A 22,665-nucleotide genomic window follows, 5' to 3' on the forward strand; every position below is an offset into this window, starting at 1 on the left:
CCCCATCTCTACTAAAAATACAAAAATTAGCCAACCATGGTAGTAGGTGCCTGTAATCCTAGCTACTTGGGAGACTGAGGGAGGAGAATCCCTTGAACCTGGGAGGTGGACGTGGCAGTGAGCCAAGATCATGCCACTGCACTTCAGCCTGGGCCACAGAGTGAGACTCTGTCTTGAAAAAAAAAAAGAGAGAGAGAGAAAGAAAGAAATGGAAACTTTCTATGTCAATAATTCCTCAGGTGTTCAGATTTAAGGGGAAAGGCATTCATTGCAAGGAGAACTGACCAACTTGAGAAAGAAGACAAGCAAGGCATGGTGGCTCACACCTGCAATCCCAGCACTTTAGGAGGCTGAGACCAGCAGATTGCTTGAGCCCAGGAGTTCCAGACCCATCTGGACAATACAGCAATAACCCTCTCTCTACAAAAAATTAAAAATTAGCCAGGCATGCAGGTACACGCCTGTGGTCCCAGCTACTTGAGGCTGAGGTGGGAGAATTCCTTGAGCCTGGAAGATCAAGGCTGCTGTGAGCCTGGTTCATGTCACTGCAACTCCTGCCTGGGCAACAGAGTGAAATCTTGTCTCAAAGAAAGAGAAAAGAAAAAGACAGTAGCCATATACTCTTGCCTATCCCTTTATATAATGGTTTTGTGAATATTAGAGATTTTATATTCTGGAAAATGGCTTGATAATAACAAGTGAACATGAAATTAAGAGTGCGTATCCCAGCTGGGTGTGGTGGCTCACGCCTGTAATCCCAGCACTTTGGGAGGCTGAAGTGGGCAGGTCACCTGAGTTCAGGAGCTCGAGATCAGCATGAACAACATGGAGAAACCCTGTCTCTACTACAAATAAAAAATTAGCTGAGTGTGGGACATACATATATATAGTATATAGTATATATAGGGCTCTGTACCATGCATGCTTTCAGGCATCCACTGGGGATCTTGGAACTTACCCCCAAGGGTGCTACTCTGTAGGCAAATGGCCATGATCGGTAAGGTAAGTCAAGATAGAAATCTATCAAATGTGAATTGTCTCCCCCAACAACCAAAAACTTTGTATGTTGAAGCCCTAACCCCCAGTACATCAGAATGTCATTTTAATGGAGATAAAGCCTTTAAAGAGGTGATAAAAGAGTGAGACTGAGCTGGGCACAGTGGCTCATGCCTGTAATCCCAACACTTTGGGAGGCTGAGGTGGGTGGATCACCACAGGTTAAGAGTTTGAGACCAACCTGGCCAACATGGTGGAATCTCGTCTCTACTAAAACTACAAAAATTAGCCAGGTGTGGTGGTACATGCCTGTAATCCCAGCTACTCAGGAGGCTGAGCCAGGAGAATCACTTGAATCTGAGAGGCAGAAGTGGCAGTGAGTCAAGATCATGCCATAGCACTCCAGCCTCAGCATAAAAAAAAAACTGAGACAGTTATAGTGGGGTCCAATCCAAACTGACTGGTGCCCTTATAAGAAGATAAAATGTAGGGCTGGGTGCAGTGGCTCATGCCTGTAATCCCAGCACTTTGGAAGGCTCAGGCGGGCGGATCAACTGAGGTCAGGAGTTCGAGACCAGCCTGGCCAACATGGTAAAACCCCGTCTCTACTAAAAACACAAAAAATTAGTCAGGGATGGTGGTGCATGCCTGTAATCCCAGCTATTCAGGAGGCTGAGACAGGAGAACTGCTTAAACCCAGGAGGCAGAGGTTGCAGTGAGCTGAGATTTCAGAACTGCACTCCAGCCTGGGCAAAAAAAGTGAAACTCGGTCTTGAAAAAAAAAAAGATAAAATGTGGATACCCAGGAGACACCAGGGAAAACACCATGTGAGAAAACAGAGATAAGGTTGTCATCTGCCAGACAAGGACAGAGATTTTCCAAGAAAGCACATCTTCTGATACCTTGATCTTGGACTTCTAGCCTCCAAGACTGTGGGAAAATATTTTTCATTGTTTAAACTACCCAGTGTATGGCATTTTGCTATCCCAGCCCTAATACACTAATGCAAATGCCTTAACAATTAACAGAAAAAAATAATTAGGATATACACATATAATACAAAATAACAGGTACAGTCATGCACATGCATAATGCCATTTCAATAAATGCTGGGTCACATATATGATGGTAGTCCCATAATATTGTAATACTGTACCTTTGCTTTTTGTTGTTGTTATCATTTATTTATTTATACATGTATTTATTTATTTAGAGACTGAGTCTTTCTCTGTCACCCAGGCTGGAGTGCAGTGGTGTGATCTTGGCTCACTGCGACCTCCGCCTCCCAGGTTCAAGCAATTCTCCTGCCTCAGCCTCCTGAGTAGCTCGGATTACAGACACACACCACCACGCCTGGCTAATATTTGTATTTTTAGTAGAGGCGGGATTTCATCATGTTGGCCAGGGTGGTCTCAGACTCCTGACCTCGGGTGATCTGCCCACTTTGGCCTCCCAAAGTGCCAGGATTACAGGTGTGAGCTTCTATGCCTGGCTATTTATACATCTATTTATTTAATTTCTGGATTCAGGGGATATATGTGCAGGTTTGTTACTTAGATACATTGCATATTAGTGAGGTTTTGGCTTCTAGTGTGCTCATCACTCAACTAATGAGAATTGTACCCAATAGGTAATTTTTCAAATATCAACCTCCTCCCACCCTTCCCCCTTACAAATGGCCCATTGCCTATTATTTCTGTCTAATACTGTACCTTTATTTGTTTACATACAGAGATACAACCGGGTGCGGTGGTTCATGCTTTGGGAGGTCGAGGCAGGCAGACCACTTGAGGTCAGGACTTCGAGACCAGCCAGGCCAACGTGGCAAAACTCTGTCTCTATTAAACATACAAAAATTAGCTGGGCCTGGTGGCACAGGCCTGTAGTCCCAGCTACTCAGGAGACTGAGGTGGGAGAATCACTTGAACCTAGGAGGCGGAGGTGGCAGTGAGCTGAGATCACGCCACTGGACTCCAGCCTGGGAGACAGTAAGACTCCATCTCAAAATAAAATAAAATAAAATAAAATAAAAATAGATAAACAGATGCTTGCCATTGTGTTATAATTCTACAGTATTCCATACAGTACCATGCTGTCCAGGTTTGTAGCCCAGGAGCAATAAGCCATATCATAAAAGACTATAGTCTAGGTATAGTCTAGGTGTGTAGTGGGCTATATCATCTAGGTATGTGTAGGTACACTCTATGATGTTTGCATAATGATGAAATCACCTAAGGCTAGGTAACTACACTTGCATGCATGTGCCTTCAAGATGTGTTATTATCTCAAAATTAATATTACATCGTGAAAGGTTGGGACCAGGAACAATGGCTCACACCTGTAATCCCAACACTCTGGGAGGGCAAGGTGGGTAGATCACTTGAGCCCAGAAGTTCGAGTTCATCCTGGGCAACATAGTGAAACTCCATCTCTATAAAAAATATAAAAAATAGCTGAGCTTGGTAGCAAGCTCCTGCAGTCCCAGTTACTTGGATGGCTGAGGTGGGAAGACTGCTTGAGCCCAGAGATGGAGGATGCAGTGAGCTATGATGGCACCACTGCACTCCAGCCTGGGTGACAGAGCAAGACCGTGCCTCAAATATAAAAAAAAAAAAAAAAAAAAAGGAAAACTTGGTGGATTTACCAAGCATGCTTTACTGCCAAGGTTCTTCATTATTAATAGATCAAGAGACTTCAGGGAATGTCCTGTAGGTGAAATGAAGTAAAGACACATGTGGACACGAGAATCATGGTACTCAAGGAATGCTTAATCTTCAGTTATTCTTGAAGACAGGCCATAAATTGGGCATCTATGTAGTCAATTATTGGTTGGTAGCTAAAAAAATAATTTATACATTTAGCATAGCAGTTTAATAAAATCTGAAGCCTGCTTTTTTGATCACTTAACAGTTAACATGTATGCTAAGCAGTTTTCTATAGTGATAAAGAAAAACTTGATAACATGTCCATACAAAGATATTAATTCCAAATGAATAATAAGGCTCATGCTTTGCTCTACGGTTATGCAAAATGTAAACATAGAGGAAAGCTGGGTGCATGCCACAGAGGACTAGTATCCAGAATATACAAAGAACGCAAGCAACTAAACAATAACAGCAACAAGAACAAATAATTGCATTAAAAATTGGGCAAAGGACATGAATAGACATTTTTCAGAACACCAAAATACAAAGTAAAACCACAATGAGATATCATCTTACCTCAATCAGAATGGCTATTGTTAAAAACATAAAAAATAACAGGCCAGGTACAGTGTCTCATGTCTGTAATCCCAGCACTTTGGAAGGCTAATGTGGTAAGATCACTTGAGGCCAGGAGTTTGACACCAGTCTGGGCAACACAGCAAGACCCCATCTATACAAACAATTTTAAAAATTAGCCAGGCATGATGGCATGTGCCTATAGTTCCAGTTACTCAAGAGGCTGAGGCAGAAGGATCAGTTGAGCCTGGGAGGTCGAAGGTGCAGTGAGCCGAGATTGTGCCACTGCACTCCAGCCTGGGTGAAAGAGTGAAACATTATCTCAAAAAATAATAAAAATAAATAAATAACATAATTTGGCAAGGATACAGAGAAATGGGAACCTTTAGACACTGTTGGTGGGAATGTAAATTAGTACAACCTCTATGGAAAATTTGTACAAATAAAGTTAAATAAAGAAATAAGGAAGCCAGGCCCAGTGGCTCATGCCTGTAATCCCAGCATTTTGGGAGGCCAAGGTGGGTGGATCACCTGGGGTCAGGAGTTCGAGACCAGCCTAACCAACATAGTGAAATCCTGTCTCTACTAAAAATACAAAAATTAGCTGGGTGTGGTGGCAGGTGCCTGTAATCCCAGCTACTCAGGAGGCTGAGGCAGGAGAATCACTTGAACCCGGGAGGCGAGGTTGCAGTGAGCTGAGATCATGCCATTGCACTCCAGCCTGGGGGACAAGAGCGAGACTTCATCTCAAAAAAAAAAAAAAAAAAGAAAAGAAATAAGGAAATAAGCTAAAACTAATAGAAGCTATATTTAAAACCTTTTGCTATAACTGTTTAAAAATCTAAAAATCTTGTAAAAAATCAATTAAATACAAAAGTATTAATCCTACAAGAAAAGAACATTACTTAGGAAAATAATAAAATCTGGAAGAAAGGGTATTACTTATACAAATTAGTCTATGTCAAAGGAAGGAAAGTTCCTTGAAAGAAGAAAAGCTTTTTGAATTTAAATAAGAAAACACTAACCTGGCTTCTTTGTTTATTTGATCACCATATCCCACTGTCTCCACAACAGTCAATTTCAACTGAACATTGCTTTCCTGAAGTTCATATGTCTGAATTTAAAGTCCAACATTTGAGTAAAAATGTGAGGATTTGTTATCTTTCAAGTTAGTATTAAACAATGTGCCAATCAGTGTTGATTTTCCAATTCTAATTTCCCCGTAATAGATGTAGACTCATTGTCATAGGGGCATAAAGGGGCTGAGAAGGAGCAACACTTTGAATTCTTATGGTGGTTTTTAAAATCTTAGAAAGTTTAACTCATAGAAGTAGAGAGTAGAATTTTGGCTACCAGAGGCTGGGGAAGCAGGGAGAAAGGAAAGGTGGAGTTGTTGGTCAAAGAGTACAAAGTGTTTTTTTTTTTAACTTTTATTTTAGGTTTGGGGGTACACGTGCAGGTTTGTTATATAAACTCATGTCATGAGGGTTTGTTGTACAGACTATTTCATCACCTAGGTACTAAGCATGGTACTCAATAGTTATTTTATCTGATCCTCTCCCTCCTCCAAACCTCCACCCTCAAGTAGACACCAGTGTCTGTTATTCCCCTTTTTGTGTCCATGTGTTATCATCATTTAGCTCCCACTTATGTGAGAACATGGCACATGTTCTCAGCCATAAAAAAGAAAGAGATCATGTCCTTTGCAGGAACATGGATGGAGCTGGAGGCCGTCATCCTTAGGAAACCAACAGAGCTCACTGCAGCACTATTCACAATAGCAAAGATATGAAATCAACCTAAATGCTCATCAATGGTAGACCGGATAAAGAAAATGTGGTACATATACACTATGGAATACTACACAGCCATGAAAAAGAATGAGTTCATGTCCTTTGCAGGAACATGGATGGAGGTAGAGGCCACCATCCTTAGCAAACTAACAGTTTCAAACAGAGAGGAGAAATAAGTTTTGAGATCTATTGCACAGCAGAGCGACTACAGTCAGTGTATTCTATACTTCAAAATAATCAAGAGAGTTAATTTCAAATGTCTCATCATAAAAAAATGATAGGCAAGCCAGGTAATAGATATGTTATTTCACTTGATTGAATCATTCCACAATGTAAACATTTATCAAAACCTCACATTGTATCCATACATGTAAATAAGCATGATTTTTCAATTAAGAATAATATTAATTGTAAAAATAAATAAAGGGTCTCAAATACTTCAAAGATGGGGATGGCCTTGAAAGTATACATGCTAGCCCTGATTCAGTCATTAACATAATACAGAAAGAAAGTACACACTAAGCTACATCAGACTTTTAAGAGGATAGGAATGTTTCAATTTTTAACAATCATTACAGGTCGAGTATGGTGTCTCATGCCTGTAATCCCAGCATTTTGGGAAGCTGAGGTAGGTGGGTTGCTTGAGCCCAGGCAGCTGAGGTTACAGTGAGATGACCACACCACTGCACTTCAGCCTGGGCAACAGAGTGAGAACCTATCTCAAAAAATAAAAGGATTACATAATATGGCTAAGATGAGAATCACTGTAAACATGAAGATATATTTGAATTAATAGCATCAATGTTACACTGCTTAAGATAAGTTGAAATGAACATTGGGAAAAATGAAGTAGTAGTTCAGATGAGGTGTTTGACACTTACCCACACAGAGGATATTAAAAGTGAATCCTTGTCGGATAGATCTGTTCATCAACCGATTGGGCAAACATTCAAAACCAAAATGACCAATCGTATTTAAACAACAAATATTATTTTCTTTTGGCTTAAATAAAACACAAATTTAGAGTTTTGTGTTAGAATAGAAAATAAAGTCATTTGAAAGGAAAATGATTATAGTACATCAAAGAAATTAGAATAGATTATCATTTATCATACCTGAGACAAGATGCAAATATATTAAGTAAATTTGTGAAAATAAAAGTGTGTGTTCAAACACATAGATTTGCCTATTATTTTTATAAATAAAGTGAATCTATCTCTCAGCACACTCAAAGATGCTCTGTTTCTAAATTTTAAAAGAAATAGGGGACAAACACGGTGGCTCACGCCTGTAATCTCAGCACTTTGGGAGGCTGAGGCAGGCAGATCACGAGATCAGGAGTTCAAGACCAGCCTGGCCAACACTGTTGAAACCCATCTCTATTAAAAATACAAAATTAGCCGGGCATGGTGGTGCACACTTGTAATCCCAGCTACTCAGAAGGCTGAGGCAGGAGAATCACTTAAATCTGGGAGGCGGAGGTTGCAGTGAGGCAAGATCACACCACTGTACTCCAGCCTGGGTGAAAGAGTGCTCCATCTCAATAAATAAATAAGGGAATTAAGGAAATACTACAAGAAACTCTAACGTATTACTCTAACACAATAAATTATTTATTCTATAAGAAAAAAGAGAAAAATTTTAACATCCTTTCATTCTGCTGCAGTGTGTTAATTTATTGAAAAAATCCCACACATGTTAATCCAGATGATTCTCAACTTATGATGAGGCTATGTCCCAACAAACCCATCATAAATTGAACATATTGTAAGTCAAAAATGCATCTAATATACCTAACAAAACTGAACATTATAGCTCAGCCTTGCCTGCCTTAAACATGCTCAGAACACTTACATTAGCCTACATTTGGGCAAAATCAAGTAACACAAAGCTTATGTTATAATAAAGTATTGAATATCTCATGTAATTTATTGAATAAAGTAAAAAACAGCACTATCACAGAGTCAACAATTTAAGTTCAATGATTGTAAGCTGGAGATCCTCTACATAAGTGAGAAACAAAAATCAATTTGAAATTTTTAAAAAATCAAATGATTTTTACTTCCAATTTGTTATATACCCTCTGAGGGCTTGTGTTATATTGAAGAAATCTACTACTAATAACACCATTCTAGAAAATTAGAAATCCATCAATATTATATACAAAGTTACCAACTGATCATTTTTAAAAGGTTAAAAGGTAATTCTTTTTTTATTTCTAAGCACTTCTATTTTAAAAATGAGAATTATATAACCCCCTCCACACCTATAAACACATTAAATACCACTTTGCAATGACAGCTCAGCATGCTTCACAGTTCTTAACACTATTTTATGAGGAATACAAAATGCCTTTTTATCTAAATTAACATGCTTTAAATAATGTTTTAGTATATGTGAGAATAAAGGAATTATAAAACAGTAGGAAAGATGTTAAGGTAGAAGCATCAACAATCAGCTTGTTAGACGTTGTCTACATTTATTTTGTACTTTTATAAAACAAGAACATGCTAACGAGCCTGGGAGGCAGAGGTTGCAGTGAGCTGAGATCTTGACTCACTGCAACCTCCATCACGTGGGCTCAAGCAATTCTCCAGCCTCAGCCTCTCGAGTAGCTGGGACTATAGGTGCGTGCCACCATGCCCTGCCAATTTTTGTATTTTTTGTAGAGAAGGGGTTTCACCATGATACACTGCATTTGGATAATTTTTGTATTTTTGGTAAAGATGGGGTCACAAACCACATTGCTTGGGCTGGTCTTGAACTCCTGAGCTCAAACGATCCTCCTGCCTTGGCCTCCAAAGGGCTGGGATTACAGGTGTGAGCCGCTGAGTCTGATTGAACTCCTGAGCTCAAACGATCCTCCTATCTTGGCCTCCAAAGGGTTGGGATTACAGGTGTGAGTCACTGAGTCTGATCTACTAACAGAGATTTTAAAACCATTATTATAAATGTGCAGAGACATAAAGGAAAGTGTGGATATACAATGAGTCAAAAGGTAAAAATCCCAGGAGAAAAACAAAAATCATAAAATTAAGATAAAAGCAGAAAGCACAGCTGGCCATGTTGGCTCATGCCTGAAATCCCAGCACTTTGGGAGGCTGAGGTGGGTGGATCACTTGAGGTCAGGAGTTTGAGACCAGCCTGACCAACATGGTCAGTTCAGAAACTGAGCGTGAGCATTTAGAAACTTGTAGAGGCCAGGCATAATGGCTCATGCCTGTGATCCAAGCACTTTGGGACACTGAGGTAGGAGGACTGCTTGAGCCCAGGAGTTCGAGACTAGCCTGGGCAAAATAGCAAGATGCTGTCTCTATTAAAAAAAAAACAAAACAACAACAAAACTTTTATACACATTCAACAATGCCATGACATACAAGTGCATGACCAGTGATTTGTCTTGCTGAACAGAGAGTAATAACTGATCTAGGTGCTGTCAAGCTCATGTGGGGAGGTGCATATGGCATGATATGTACTAGGCAGGTATGGCAGAATCAAGTTACATGGGAAATGCTATGGCTATTTTACCAACTACCTAAATGTATACAAAAATCTGAGAAAATGCACAGGTTTATTCATTTTTATAACTAATTTTGCGAACATTTTCATCTTAAGCCTGTTTTTATATTTGTAATTTAACATGAGTTAAACTAGAGCACTGAAGTTTACATTCTTTTTAACCAAATTTACATACGGATAAACAAGCTTCAGTTGATTGTGCAGCATCTTTTCAGTGGAAAAGACACGTCTCTGAATACAGTAAACCATAGGACAGCGAAGGAAGTTAATCCAAAGAGATGAAAACCAAGATGCCACACCACTTTCACTGAGGAGTGGGGCTGAGCCCTCATATACTGAGTTCAGGGTTGTAGCCATAATTAATGGTGAAGTGTAATGTCACAGTGTGTTAACTGCAGAGATATACTGGTTAATGGAGCAACAAAATCATCAAAATTTAAGAGGCATTTATAAAGAAAATATACAGACATAAGAAAATATACAGACAGAATTCTTTGAAAGACTATTAAATTTGAAAGGCTAACAGGAGCAGATGATCAGTATTTTATCTATAAATGTTTTAGAGTCTTCCTGTCCCAGCACTTTGGATTGCTAAAATAAAAATGCTAAATACAATTGTCAAGAAACAAGTGAATATTACTTACATCAAAGGATATATCTGCACCTTCCAATGAAAGCACAGCCTGCTACCTTTGGAAACTAATGATACAGGAGACCAATTTACAAAACACAACTTGCAAAGTGCTTTTCACTGTACCTTGACAAGTGTGCAGATATTGCTAATGTGCTCTCCAAAAATGATGGTGATGTGAAGGAAGAATTCTTGTTCTCAGTTTTACATCCACCAAACAGAACTAGTTCTGAATTAAGTAAAACAAAGAGAATTATGTTGGCAACAAAACTGGTTTGGAATTTTGTATACAAGAATGTTCTGACAGAAGAGCTGCAATGACAAGGATACATTCTGGAACAGTTCCCCAGATTAAGCAGCTTGCACTAGAAAGAAAATCACACACTGCTTCTTTCATTGACAAGATCTTGGTACAAAAAATGTCAGTTGAACTAAACAGTATGTGTGTAGTGTCATAATAAAAATCATGAGAATGCAAATACACATAAACAATTATTCTCATGTGCTAATAAAAAAGGATACTGTTAGTGAATTAATGTTAAAACAATATTCATATTAAAACAATGGTACTGAGTAGAAATTTGAATTAAAGAACAGACTCAGTGCTTCTGCAAGGTAAGAAACAAGTTTGTTTCCAACTTTTAAAAGATGTGAACTGGTTAGCCAACTTGTCTAATATCTTCAGTACTTTTAATTATCTTAATACTTCCTTATGAGGAAGGAAAGCAACATGCTTTTTAACAACAGGTAAGATTAAAAGGCAACAATGAAAGTTAGAAGCTTCACAGAACAATTTCAACAGATTCACCAAATGCCTTATAAATGTAACAGAACATTTTGAAATTTAATTTTCCAACCAATGAGATCCACACACAGGAAATGTAATAGAACCAAATCTATTTCTTTCACCTAAAGATAATTTAACTCTTCATGGCATAAACTGTTAGAATTGGCTAATGCTGAAAGATAAAGGATAAAAGAGACTTGCTTTATTTTGGATAAAATTGGAAGTGCATATCCTGAACTTGATGAAATTGTTTTTAAGATCTCTTCCTTCATTCCCATCAAGACATCTCAGTAACAATGGTTTCTCTACTTAAGAGTATTATTAAATCAAAACACAGCAAAGTGTAGCTTTATATTGTCACTTGAAAGTGGTGCTGTGCCCGGGCAAGGTGGCTCATGCCTGTAATCCCAGCACTTTGGGAGGCCAACTTGGGTGGATCACTTGAGGCTAGGAGTTTGAGACCAGCCTGGTCAACACAGCGAAACTCCATCTCTATTAAAAGCACAAAAATTAGCCAGGTGTGGTGGTGTGCACCTGTAATCCCAGCTACTTGGGAGGCTGAGGAAGAATTGCTTGAACCCAGGAGGTGGAGGTTGCAGTGAGCCAAGATTGCACCACTGCATTCCAGCCTGGGCAACAGAGCAAGACCCTCCGTCAAAAAAAAAAACTAGTACTGTCTTCAATCCAGCCTAGATAAATTAACAAGATGTAAGCTCATCTATCACATTATTTCATCACTTTTAATTCAGTTACAATTGCAAAATAACTATGTATATGACTCTAAAAATCCAGTTTTTATAATTCTTTATATTGCATTTATTGATATTATTAAAATGTAATTCAGCTGAATTACTTCAGCTTGTATTTTACATGTCTGATGTTTTTATTTTTTATTTTATTTATTTATTATTTTTTAACACTCTAAGTACTCTGGAAGCCAGGTGTCAAGTCTCAATTTGCTACTACCTATGTTATCTTGGGCAAGTCACTTAACCTCTGAATCTCAGACAAAGCAAGGAGCAGTAAATGCTTCTAGGTTCTATTTTATTTTATTTTTTGGAGATGGCTTGAACCCTGGAGGCGGAGGTTCCAATGAGCCAAGATTGTGCCATTGCACTCCAGCCTGGGCGACAAGAGCAAGACTCTATCTCAAAAAACAAAACAACTTAAGCATACAATAAAGTACTCTTTCCATGCCCCAATGTTAAAAGTTCTATTTATTATAGACTACTTGTTTCAAAACAAATCTAAAATTGGTAATAATTCTGCTTAAATTCCATATTAAACTAGGATCAAAAGTTATTTTTAGTTCTTGTTTCTTAAACACTTGAAATGTGCTGCTACATGTTTTCCTTATATATTTATTCATCCAGCTAACTTTGGGTGGAAAGTACTTGTAAGTTTAAAAGTCCTTTCTGAAAGTGGAAATAACAAAAATATTTGTACAGAAGACAATCAATGGTTCTCAGAGGGTATCTGAGAGTCTAATCAGCCTATTAACTTTGTCCTGAGTAGCCAACAACAAATGTGAGCTTTTTGTCACATCTATGTATTTTCCTCTGTAAACTGATAACTACATCTCAAATGCATTTTTAAAATGTTTCACTTGGCCCTATGATAATTATTTCCCCTGTAAAAAGCTACAGGATTTTGGCTTAAGAGCAAATGAGATAGAGTATCTGGTCCATGAAAAAGGTTAAGTGCAAAGATCAGCTGCCTAAAGTTTGTAACCAATAACAAGACAAACTCCAGTGCTACCTTGTTCATGTAATCAACAACATGTGAGTCGAAATAAACTGGTGAGCTATACATTTCTGATATATACCAATTTACCAATCAGCAGGAGGGGAAGAAATCGCTCAAATGTGACTACTGTTAACAAACATCTAAATAACAGACAAAGTTTCTATTAAAATCAAAACTTACCAATTTTGAAATCATTCCTTCGACTTTGTTATGTTTTTAATCCCCCAATGAAAAAAAAAACAGCAGCCACTTTTAAAATGTAAATTCCTCCCTTTTTCAAAGTAACTTGTCTAGGAAAATTTAGTGCATTAAAATAAAAAGTAACAGACAAACCAATTACAACACTAAAAAATAAAAACTAAAATGACCAGTAACACAAACCAATCGCTCTAGTTTCGCAAAGCATGTGTTTTTCATCTGTTGTGGGTATCCTATTATACTAATAAGCAACAATGTTTAAAAGTCATCCCAATGCCTAAAACACCGCCATATACGTAACATACTTGTCCTTTACTCCAATGAAGCTTAAACTAGACTCGAACTCAGACCATTTCCCCCCCCGGCACGCTGAAATATAAGAGGGGGAATCCAAGAAATCAGATCTGTTAAGTGCCACTATCTTCTTCCAGAGTAGGGTCAAATTCGTGTTTGCCCACAAATGTCACCGTCCCAGTAAGTCTGCAAATTCTCACCAGCCCTGGAGTACAAAGAGGCCTGACCACGGAAACACCTACCTGTCCTAGCACCAGGAAGACAGTGGGAAACGCAACCCTCCTTGGGTCTGGGTGGCCCCAAAGCCTCCGCTGCAGCGATGGGGGGACAAGAGGCGGCCGCTGGTCTCGCGGGTGCGGCGCACAGGGTCCCACACCCCGCCTCCCGAGAACCAGGAAACCTATCAAGCTGGCCGGGACCCACCCTCCGCAGCCCCCTCGCGCTCCTGCCTAGCCCGCCCGACCGTTCCCCGTCTGCCCCAGCCTCCAGGCTGCACTCTGCCACCTCATCCCTCCCCGGCGGCCTCGCGGACCCCCACCTCCTCCCGGCGACCTGGGCTCGGGTCGGCCCGGGCAGGAGCGCCCGGTCGCCGCCCTCCGCCCGGCCCCGACCCTGACCCCATCAGTCCCCTTGCGGCCGGTCCCCGCCGCCTCCAGGCCCGAGCTCCAGCGGCGCGCTCCCCAGCCCCAGACACCGCCCTCATCCCGCTCAGCCGCTCCTGGCCCACTCTCCCACGACGGCTACCTGGAGGCAAGCGCAGCGGAGCACTTCACTCAGGGTCCCAGGTCGCAGAGGGCCCGGTGCTCGGGGTCCCACTCCTTCTCCAGCTCCACCGCTGCCGCCTCCCTCCGCCTCCACCCTGCCACACCCGCCTCCACCTCACCGCCGCCGCCAGTCTGGGCCCGGGACATCTTCAGCGGCAACAGCCACCGCCGCCGCCGCCGCGACCCATCGCTTGGTCGCCTGCTCCGGGCCCCGCCCCGACAGGCGTGCGGCCCAACCATCGCGAAAGGAGGTGGGCGGGGCGAGGAAGGCGCGCGCCAATGCGGAGGGAGTGGGCGGAGCGCTTAACCGCCAGGGAGGTCCCATCTGCCCGCAGAGACTGTGGCTGCCAGGCGTGGGGCCCGGGGGAGAGAGGGGCGGGGCTGGGGAGGGGCGGGGCCGGGCGGGCCAGCGCGGGAGGGACTTAGGGGAGCGGTGCAAGGAACGCATTGCAAGGATGCCATTGTGGGTGACTGGGTGAGGCCTCGGCCCCTCCCTCTGGGGATGGCAATCAATTGCCATCCTTTTTCCCTTTTTTGTCGTTATCACTTGATATTTCTGACCCAATTCAAATCAACCCTGGCCAATGCTTGGAGCTTTAAACACACTCCTATGACCCCATCTTCCCACTACCAACTCCAGGAACTCTGTGTTCAACCTGTGCAAAACTTTTTTTTTTTAATGTGCAAAACTGTTTTAAATTAAAAAAAACTGTTTTAAAAAAATGATTTATGGGCCGGGCGCGGTGGCTCATGCCTGTAATCCCAACACTTTGGGAGGCCGAGGCAGGTGAATCACTTGAGGTCAGGAGTTTGAGACGAGCCTGGTCTACATAGTGAAACCCTATCTCTAATAAAAATACAACAACAACAACAAATTAGCCAGGTGTAGTGGTGGGCGCCTGTAATTCCAGCTACTCGAGAGGCTGAGGCATGAGAATTGCTGGAACCCAGGAGGCAGAGGTTGCAGTGAGCTGAGATCGTGACACTGCACTCCAGCCAGGGCAATAGAGTGAGAGTCTCAAAAAAAAAAAACGAATGCCTTGCTTTTCTGTAAGCTGAATTTGAGGTGGCTTGCTATAATTCACATAATATAGGAAACTATAAAGATTAGCTAATACAATCAGGACAAAGAAAATGAAAAGACAGTAAAATGAAAGGCCAGGAATAAGAACACAGATAAGCAGGCCATAGGGGCCTACACAATTATTAAGATTGCATCATAAATTTGGCTCTGAGCTTCCCGGTGGCCAAAACTAAAAGGAAAACAGATGTATGTGCTTTTCTCACTGTCTTTAAGAAAAAACAGTGTCCTTGGAGATTTTCAGTGTTTCCCTGGTTGCAGCTTTCAATTTTTCAGGGGCTTTATATATTGATTTTGAGTAATAAGCAATATCGTTGTATTCGTTATCTATTGTTGGGTAAAAATCGCCCCAAATTCAGCAGCTTAATAAACAATAAACTTTTTTTTTTCTCAGTTTCCATGGGCTAGGAATCTGGTTAGGGTTAGCTGTGTCCTCTGGCTCTGGCTCTCACGAGGATACAATCAAGCTGTCAGCCAGGGCTGCAGCTCTCTCAAGCCTTCAGAATCCTCTTTCAAACTCACTTCCACAGCTGCTGGCAGGCCTCAGGCGCTCTCTGGCTGTTGGCTGGAGACGTCAGTTCCTGTCCACTTGCACCTCTTCATAAGAAGCAGCTGGCTTACCCCAGGGCTAGGGAGGGGAAAGAGGAAGAGACAGAAAAAGAAAATGAGAGAGAGTGAGATCACAGTCCTTTTTGTAACCTAATCCCAGAACTGACATTCCAAGATAAATAAGTATAATACATATTGTATTACATGGTGGTAAATGCTAAGGAAAGTAATCAAAATTCTCCATGTGTTATTAGCTCATAGCACAGAGGTTAAGAGCTTGAGTCCAGGAGGTAGACTTGCGGTTTGAATTCTGGTTCTGAAACTTATTACCCATGTGATTTTGGGAGGCTCTATTGCCTCTCTGAGCCTCAGTTTCCTTATTTCATGATTGTCAGTACAGAGAAAATGCTCATTTTTAAAAACCTGGAGGAAGAGTGGACCAGTAAACATCATTTGTACACACAGGACCCGCTGACCCACCAGGCAAAAAAGAGGCCTCCATTAAGCAAGTCTACCTTCCAGATGCTAGGTCATATTTAAACTTCATGGGATCTGTCCAGGCACAGTAACTCATGCCTGTAAATCCCTGCAGGTTGAAGTGGGAGGATTGCTTGAGCCCAGGAGTTCAAGGCTGCAGTGAGCCATGATTGTGCCACTGCACTCCAGCCTGGGAGACAGAGCGAGACCCTGTCTCCACAAATAAATAAACATCTTATGATCTGTACCAGGGTACAGGCAGCTGTTACTATCCCCACTTTTCATCCTCAACTCTGAGTTGAGTCATACATCAACTCTGATGACCTTTGTTTCCACTCCCCTTAAGCTACATCCACAGGAACAGCTACTTTACATAGAAAAGTCAATCTCAGAGGGTTGAGTAACTTGCACAATTACTGTAAAAGGTAGACCTTCAATTAGCCCCAAAGCCCATGTGATGCTAGTATTCCCTCTCCACCCCTCCATGTGGCTTCCTGGTATTTATTAATTTAATTTTTTTTTTTTTTTTTGAGATGGAATTTTACTCTTGTTGCCCAGATTGGAGTGCAATGGTGCAATCTTGGCTCACTGCAACCTCCATGTCCTGGATCCAAGCGATTCTCCTGCCTCAGGCTCCCAAGTAGTTGGGATTACAGGTGCCTGCCACCACATCCAGCTAATTTTTGGGGGTTTTTTTTTGCTTGTTTTGTTTTGTTTTTTTTTTTGAGATGGAGTCTTGCTCTGTTGCCCAGACTAGAGTGCAGTGGCATGATATCAGCTCATTGCAACCTCTGTCTCCTGGGTTCAAGCAATTCTCCTACCTCAGCCTCCCAAGTAGCTGGGATTACAGGCACCCACCACCACATCCAGCTAATTTTTGCATTTTCAGTAAAGACGGGGTTTCACCATGTTAGCCAGGCTGGTCTTGAGCTCCTGATCCACCCTCCTCAACCTCCCAAAGTGCTGGGATAGCAGGCATGAGCCACCATGCCCGGCCTTGTCTTCCTTTTAATAAATCACCACTCAATTTGATGTGGAGGTTCTGTTCATTCCCAGAATATAATGAATGCATTATTTCCCAACCCACTGCCTCTGTTTTATCAGTGTAATCAAGGGCCAGGGTGTTCCCTTGTTCTTGCCTCAAGGTGAAACAGAGGGAGCTCCCCTGTGCTCTGCAGCAGGTTAGACCTAGGCTTAAATCCTAAAGTGTGCAGAGACTTCACTGCACACTGCCATCCCAAGGCCCCTGTGATGTGTCTCGACTAGGGTCCTCTCCCTCCAAGCTCTGTGAACTTCAGCACTGGGACCCTGAAAATACTTTAAGACAGGCATAAACAAGACCCTGGCCACAAGCCTAAACTTAGTCTCAGAGCTCAGTTACCTTCAGGAACCCTGAAGCCCATGACTTCTCACAACCCTGCCATCCTATTCTTTGTCTAAAAGAATTTAAACATTTTATTTATTTTTATTTTTTAATTTGTTCTTTTTGAGATGGAGTTCTGCTCTGTCACAGAGGCTGGAGTGCAGTGGCATGATTTCCGCCCACTGCAGCCTCTGTCTCCTGGGTTCAAGTGATTCTCCTGCCTCAGCTGAGTAGCTGGGATTACAGGAATCTGCCACCATGCCCGGCTAATTTTTGTATTTTTAATAGAGACAGGGTTTCAACATGTTGCCCAGGCTGGTCTCGAACTCCTGACCTCAGGTGATTGGCCTCCCAAAGTGCTGGGATTACAGGTGTGAGCCACTGCACCTGGCTGAGACTGTATATTTTTTATTAAAAAAGTGATTTTTGAGGCCAGGTGCAGTGGCTCAAGCCTGTAATCCCAGTACTTGGGGATGTTGAGGCAGGCAGATCATTTGAGGTCAGAAGTTTGAAACCAGCCGGGCCAACATACTGAAATCCAGTCTGTACTAAAAATACAAAAATTACCTGGGTATGGTGGTGTGTGCCTATAATCCCAGCTACCTGGGAGGCTAGGGTAGGAGAATCACCTGAGCCTGAGAGGCAGAGGTTGCAGTGAACAGAGATCACACCACAGCACAATGATAGCTCACTGCTGCCTCAGATTCCTGGGCTCCAGTGATCCACCTGCCTCAGCCTCCTGAGTAGCTGAAATTGCAGGCATGCACCACCACACCCAGTGTCAGAAACAATCTCACCTGTCCAAACCCAAAGAATGGACTCAGAGACCCAGAGAACAGTGAAAGTGAGACTTTTAATGATGGTCTTGCAGGATCAGATGTCTGGCACCAGACACACCCAGCACAGTTCCAACAAGAAATTTAACCCTTCATGTGCAGGTCCCTCCCCTAGTTCCTCATAGGCTGAGTACTATGGGGTCACAATATTCCTGGATGTCACCTATTGGTTGTTGGGTAGGGGCTTTCGGTGTTTTGTTTAGGATTGTTGTTAGAAATACCAAAATTGTTAGAAATAGATAATTGGTGCCATGAAGAAAAGCCAGCATGAGGACAAAAGATCTCTCAGCCAAGCAATCTTTACTTTCTGCAGAAAGGGTGCTCAATCACAGATGGAACAATGGCAAGAGCACATTCAAGCAAAGGAAAAGCAGATCTATTTATCCCTTATCCATTTGGGTCATCCTTACTGCTGTGTCCTGCATCCATTGGCTGGAGCTGAACCTCACAATCTTAAACTGATATCCGATTTGCTAATAGCCTAAAACTTTTCTAAATAGGTAAGTGTAGGGAAGAACAAAGAAGGAGAGGAAGTTGCTTAGGAAAGGTTTAAGGAAGCAGTAACATTTCCAAATAAGAAAGAGTCATAAACTGTGAGCTGAGACTTGCCTGGGCCTGTCCAGACATGCCTGAGTAAGCCAAGCAACTTAATGGGCTGAAGTGTAAGAATAGTTAATAGGAGGCTTTAGAGTAAGGAGCTATTATTCCTAGTGTCTGTTATTTTATGTTTAAACCAAGATGAGATTTGAAGAGAAACTTTTCTACTTTTGACAGTTGTCCTGCTGCATTTTTTTGCAGCCCACAATGTGTTGAAATCCTAGTTACCTCAGAGCCTCTTCAAGTATTTGACTAATGACCCAAGTAGCTGGGCAGGCTGATAAGAACAGAAAAAAACAGCTGTTTTGCAGGCTAGTAAACTTTCATCTTATACTAAACTTCTTTGGTTCAGGAGGGGGCAACTAAAATGGTGAGGGTGGTGACAAGCAGGCATTCAGTGTCCAAGCAGGGGCCTAGTATATATGGTTTATTTTGTAGTTTGCTGACCTAACCTGATTTAAGGCACTTTGTCTTGGAAATGGACAACTTCCAGCCTGGGTGACAGAGCAAGACTCTGTCTCAAAAAAAAAAAAAAAAAAAAAAAAAAAAGAATAGTAGAATAGTTATCCAAGTATAAACACATTAAACAGAAACTCTCAAACATGCATCAATTCCAAAACTACAGCAGCTGTGGGTGACAATAGAAACTGCAGGTTAAAAAGAATCATGATACTTCTATTGTCTTTTTTCATAATTTTAATGAATGTTGAATAAAAAGATATTGAGAGGTGACAGCATGCTGGCAGCCCTCACAGCCCTCACTTGCTCTCAGCGCCTCCTCGGCCTTGGCACCCACTCTGGCCAACCCACCGCTGTACTGTGGGAGCCCCTTTCTGGGCTGGCCAAGGCCAGAGCCGGCTCCCTCACCTTGTGGGGAGGTGTAGATGGAGAGGCATGGGCAGGAACCAGGGCTGCGTGCAGTGCTTGCGGGCCAGCACGAGTTCTGGGTGGGTGTGGGCTCAGCGGGCCCTGTACTCGGAGTGGCCAGCTGGACTGCAAGTCCTGGGCAGTGAGGGGCTTAGCACCTGGGCCAGCAGCTGCTGTGCTCAGTTTCACACTGGGCCTTAGCTGCCTCCCTGTGGGGCAGGGCTCGGGACCTGCAGCCATGCCTGAGCCTCCCTCCCCCTCCATGGGCTCCTGTGTGGCCCGAGCCTCCCTGACAAGCACCACCCCCTGCTCCACGGCGCCCAGTCCCATCAACCACCCAAGGGATGAGGAGTGCGGGTGCATGGTGAGGGACTGGCAGGCAGCTCCACCTGCAGCCCCAGTGTGGGATCCACTGGGTGAAGCCAGCTGGGCTCCTGAGTCTGGTGGGGACTTGGAGAACCATTATGTCTAGGTAAGGGATTGTAGATACACCAATTGGCACTCTATATCTAGCTCAAGGTTTGTAAACACACCAATCAGCACCCGGTGTGTAGCTCAGGGTTTGTGAATGCACCAATCAACACTCTGTATCTAGCTACTCTGGCGGGGACTTGGAGAACCTCTATGTCTAGCTAGAGGATTGTAAATACAGCAATTGGCACTCTGTATCTAGCTCAAGATTTGTAAACACACCAATCAGCATCCTGTGTCTAGCTCAGGGTTTGTGAATGCACCAATCGACACTCTATATCTAGCTACTCTGGTGGGGACTTGGAGAACTTTGTATGGACACTCTGTATCTAGCTAATCTAGTGGGGACGTGGAGAACCTTTGTGTCATGTCTGGCTCAGAGATTGTAAACACACCAATCAGCACCCTGTCAAAACAGACCACTCAGCTCTCTGTAAAATGGACCAATCAGCAGGATGTGGGTGGGGCCAGATAAGAGAATAAAAGCAGGCTGCCTGAGCCAGCAGTGGCAACCTGCTGGGGTGCCCTTCAACACTATGGAAGTTTTGTTCTTTTGCTCTTTGCAATAAATCTTGCTGCTGCTCACTCTGGGTCTACACTGCCTTCATGAGCTGTAACACTCACCACGAAGGTCTGCAGCTTCACTCCTGAAGCCAGCGAGACCATGAACCCACCAAGAGGAATGAACAACTCCAGATGTGCCACCTTAAGAGCTGTAACACTCACCGCGAAGGTCTGCAGCTTCACTCCTGAAACCAGCGAGACCATGAACCCACCAGAAGGAAGAAATTCTGAACACATCCGAACATCAGAAGGAACACACTCCAGACATGCTGCCTCTAAGAACTGTAACACTCACCACAAAGGTCCACGGCTTCATTCTCGAAGTCAGTGAGACCAAGAACCCACCAATTCTGGACACAATATCACTTTCACATAGGCATTTATCTGAAGTTCAGAAATTCTCCTACCTTACTTTAGTTTCTTCAGCTTCTGTGGTATCAAGCAAAATGAAAATTATATATATTTAAACTAAAACACATATAAAAAATGTAAAGTTATTTATGGTTTTGAGACAGTGTCGCTCTGTTGCCAGGCTGCAGTGCAGTGGTTCGATCTCGGCTCACTGCAACATACGCCTTCCAAGTTCAAGTGCTTCTCCTGCCTCACCCTCCCAAGTAGCCAGGATTACAGGCAACCGCCAGCACACCCAGCTAATTTTTGTATTTTTAGTAGAGACACGGTTTCACCATGTTGGCCAGGATTGTCTCAATCTCCTGACCTCGTGATCTGCCTGCCTCGGCCTCTGAAAATGCTGGGATTACAGGTGTGAGCCACCATACCAGGCAAAGTTATTTTTAATCCATTAATATATCTACCTACCTAACTACCTATTTGCACAAAAAGAGGTAGGAATTTCACTTTGTTTTTTCTGTTTTTTTTTGAGACAGAGTCTCTTTCTGTTGCCCAGGCTGGAGTTGGAATGGTGTAATCTTGGCTCTCTGCAACCTCTGCCTCGGAGGCTCAAGCGATTCTCATGCCTCAGCCAGGGATGAGCTATCAGGCCTGGCCATATCATGTAATATTAAGAGTTATTTCTTGGTGGTTGAAAATTTCATGATTTATTACTTGCTTCTTTGTACTTTCCTTGTTTTTCTCTCTCTTCTCTCTCTCTCCCCCATGCCCTCTCTTTGACAGAGTCTCACTCCGTTACCCAGGCTGCAGTCTTAAACTCCTGGGTTCTAGTGATCCACCTGCCTCAGCCTCCAGAGTAGCTGGGACTACAGGTGCACATTACCATAACTGGTTTTTAATTTTTTATAGAGATGAAATCTTGCTATGTTCCTCATGCTGGACTCATACTCCTTGCCTTGAGCAATCCTTCTACCCTGACTTCCAAAAGTGCTGGGATTACAGGTGTGAGCTATAGCACCCGGCCTGCTTTGTATTTTTCTATAGGACTTAAGATTGTATATAATAATTACAAATAATTTTTACAAAACCCATAGTCATTCTAAACTTTTCAAAATTAAACAGTGATTAAGAATGAGGTACAGAAAGTAGTATTAATTCAGCACTTATTATATACTAGATATTTTGCATATAGTGGATAACCTAGTCCACATATCAAGGCAGGAATTATAATCTTTATTTTCCAGGAGACAAAACTGTGGAATACAAGCATTTGTTAATTCTAGAGTTACACAGCTGCTGCCACAACAAGTTCCCTCTTCCCAGCAGCCTGTCCCTTGTTGGTTTTATCAAATTCAACACCCCTCCACTTCCAACCCCACATCTATGAGCAAGAATATTCACACACACACACACATTTCTGCTATATCTGCCTAGGCCAGGAGATTGTCATGACAAACCAAATGCAATACGTATTTCCTGACCAAAGCTATTATTCAATATCTCTACGACTTGAGAAATAGTTTGATTTCAACCTGACAAGGATCACACTGAGGTCTTAA

At 42.4% G+C, this 22,665-nt stretch overlaps 1 pseudogene; it reads right to left on the minus strand.

Moving 5' to 3' along the window:
- Positions 1–14,167, minus strand: part of LOC100437020 (suppressor APC domain-containing protein 2-like) — a 64,159-nt pseudogene extending 49,992 nt beyond the window's left edge.
- Between the last annotated feature and the right edge of the window lie 8,498 nt (positions 14,168–22,665).

The sequence above is a fragment of the Pongo abelii genome, chromosome 6 (assembly GCF_028885655.2).
Source record: "Pongo abelii isolate AG06213 chromosome 6, NHGRI_mPonAbe1-v2.0_pri, whole genome shotgun sequence".
Classification (NCBI taxonomy): Eukaryota; Metazoa; Chordata; class Mammalia; order Primates; family Hominidae; genus Pongo; species Pongo abelii.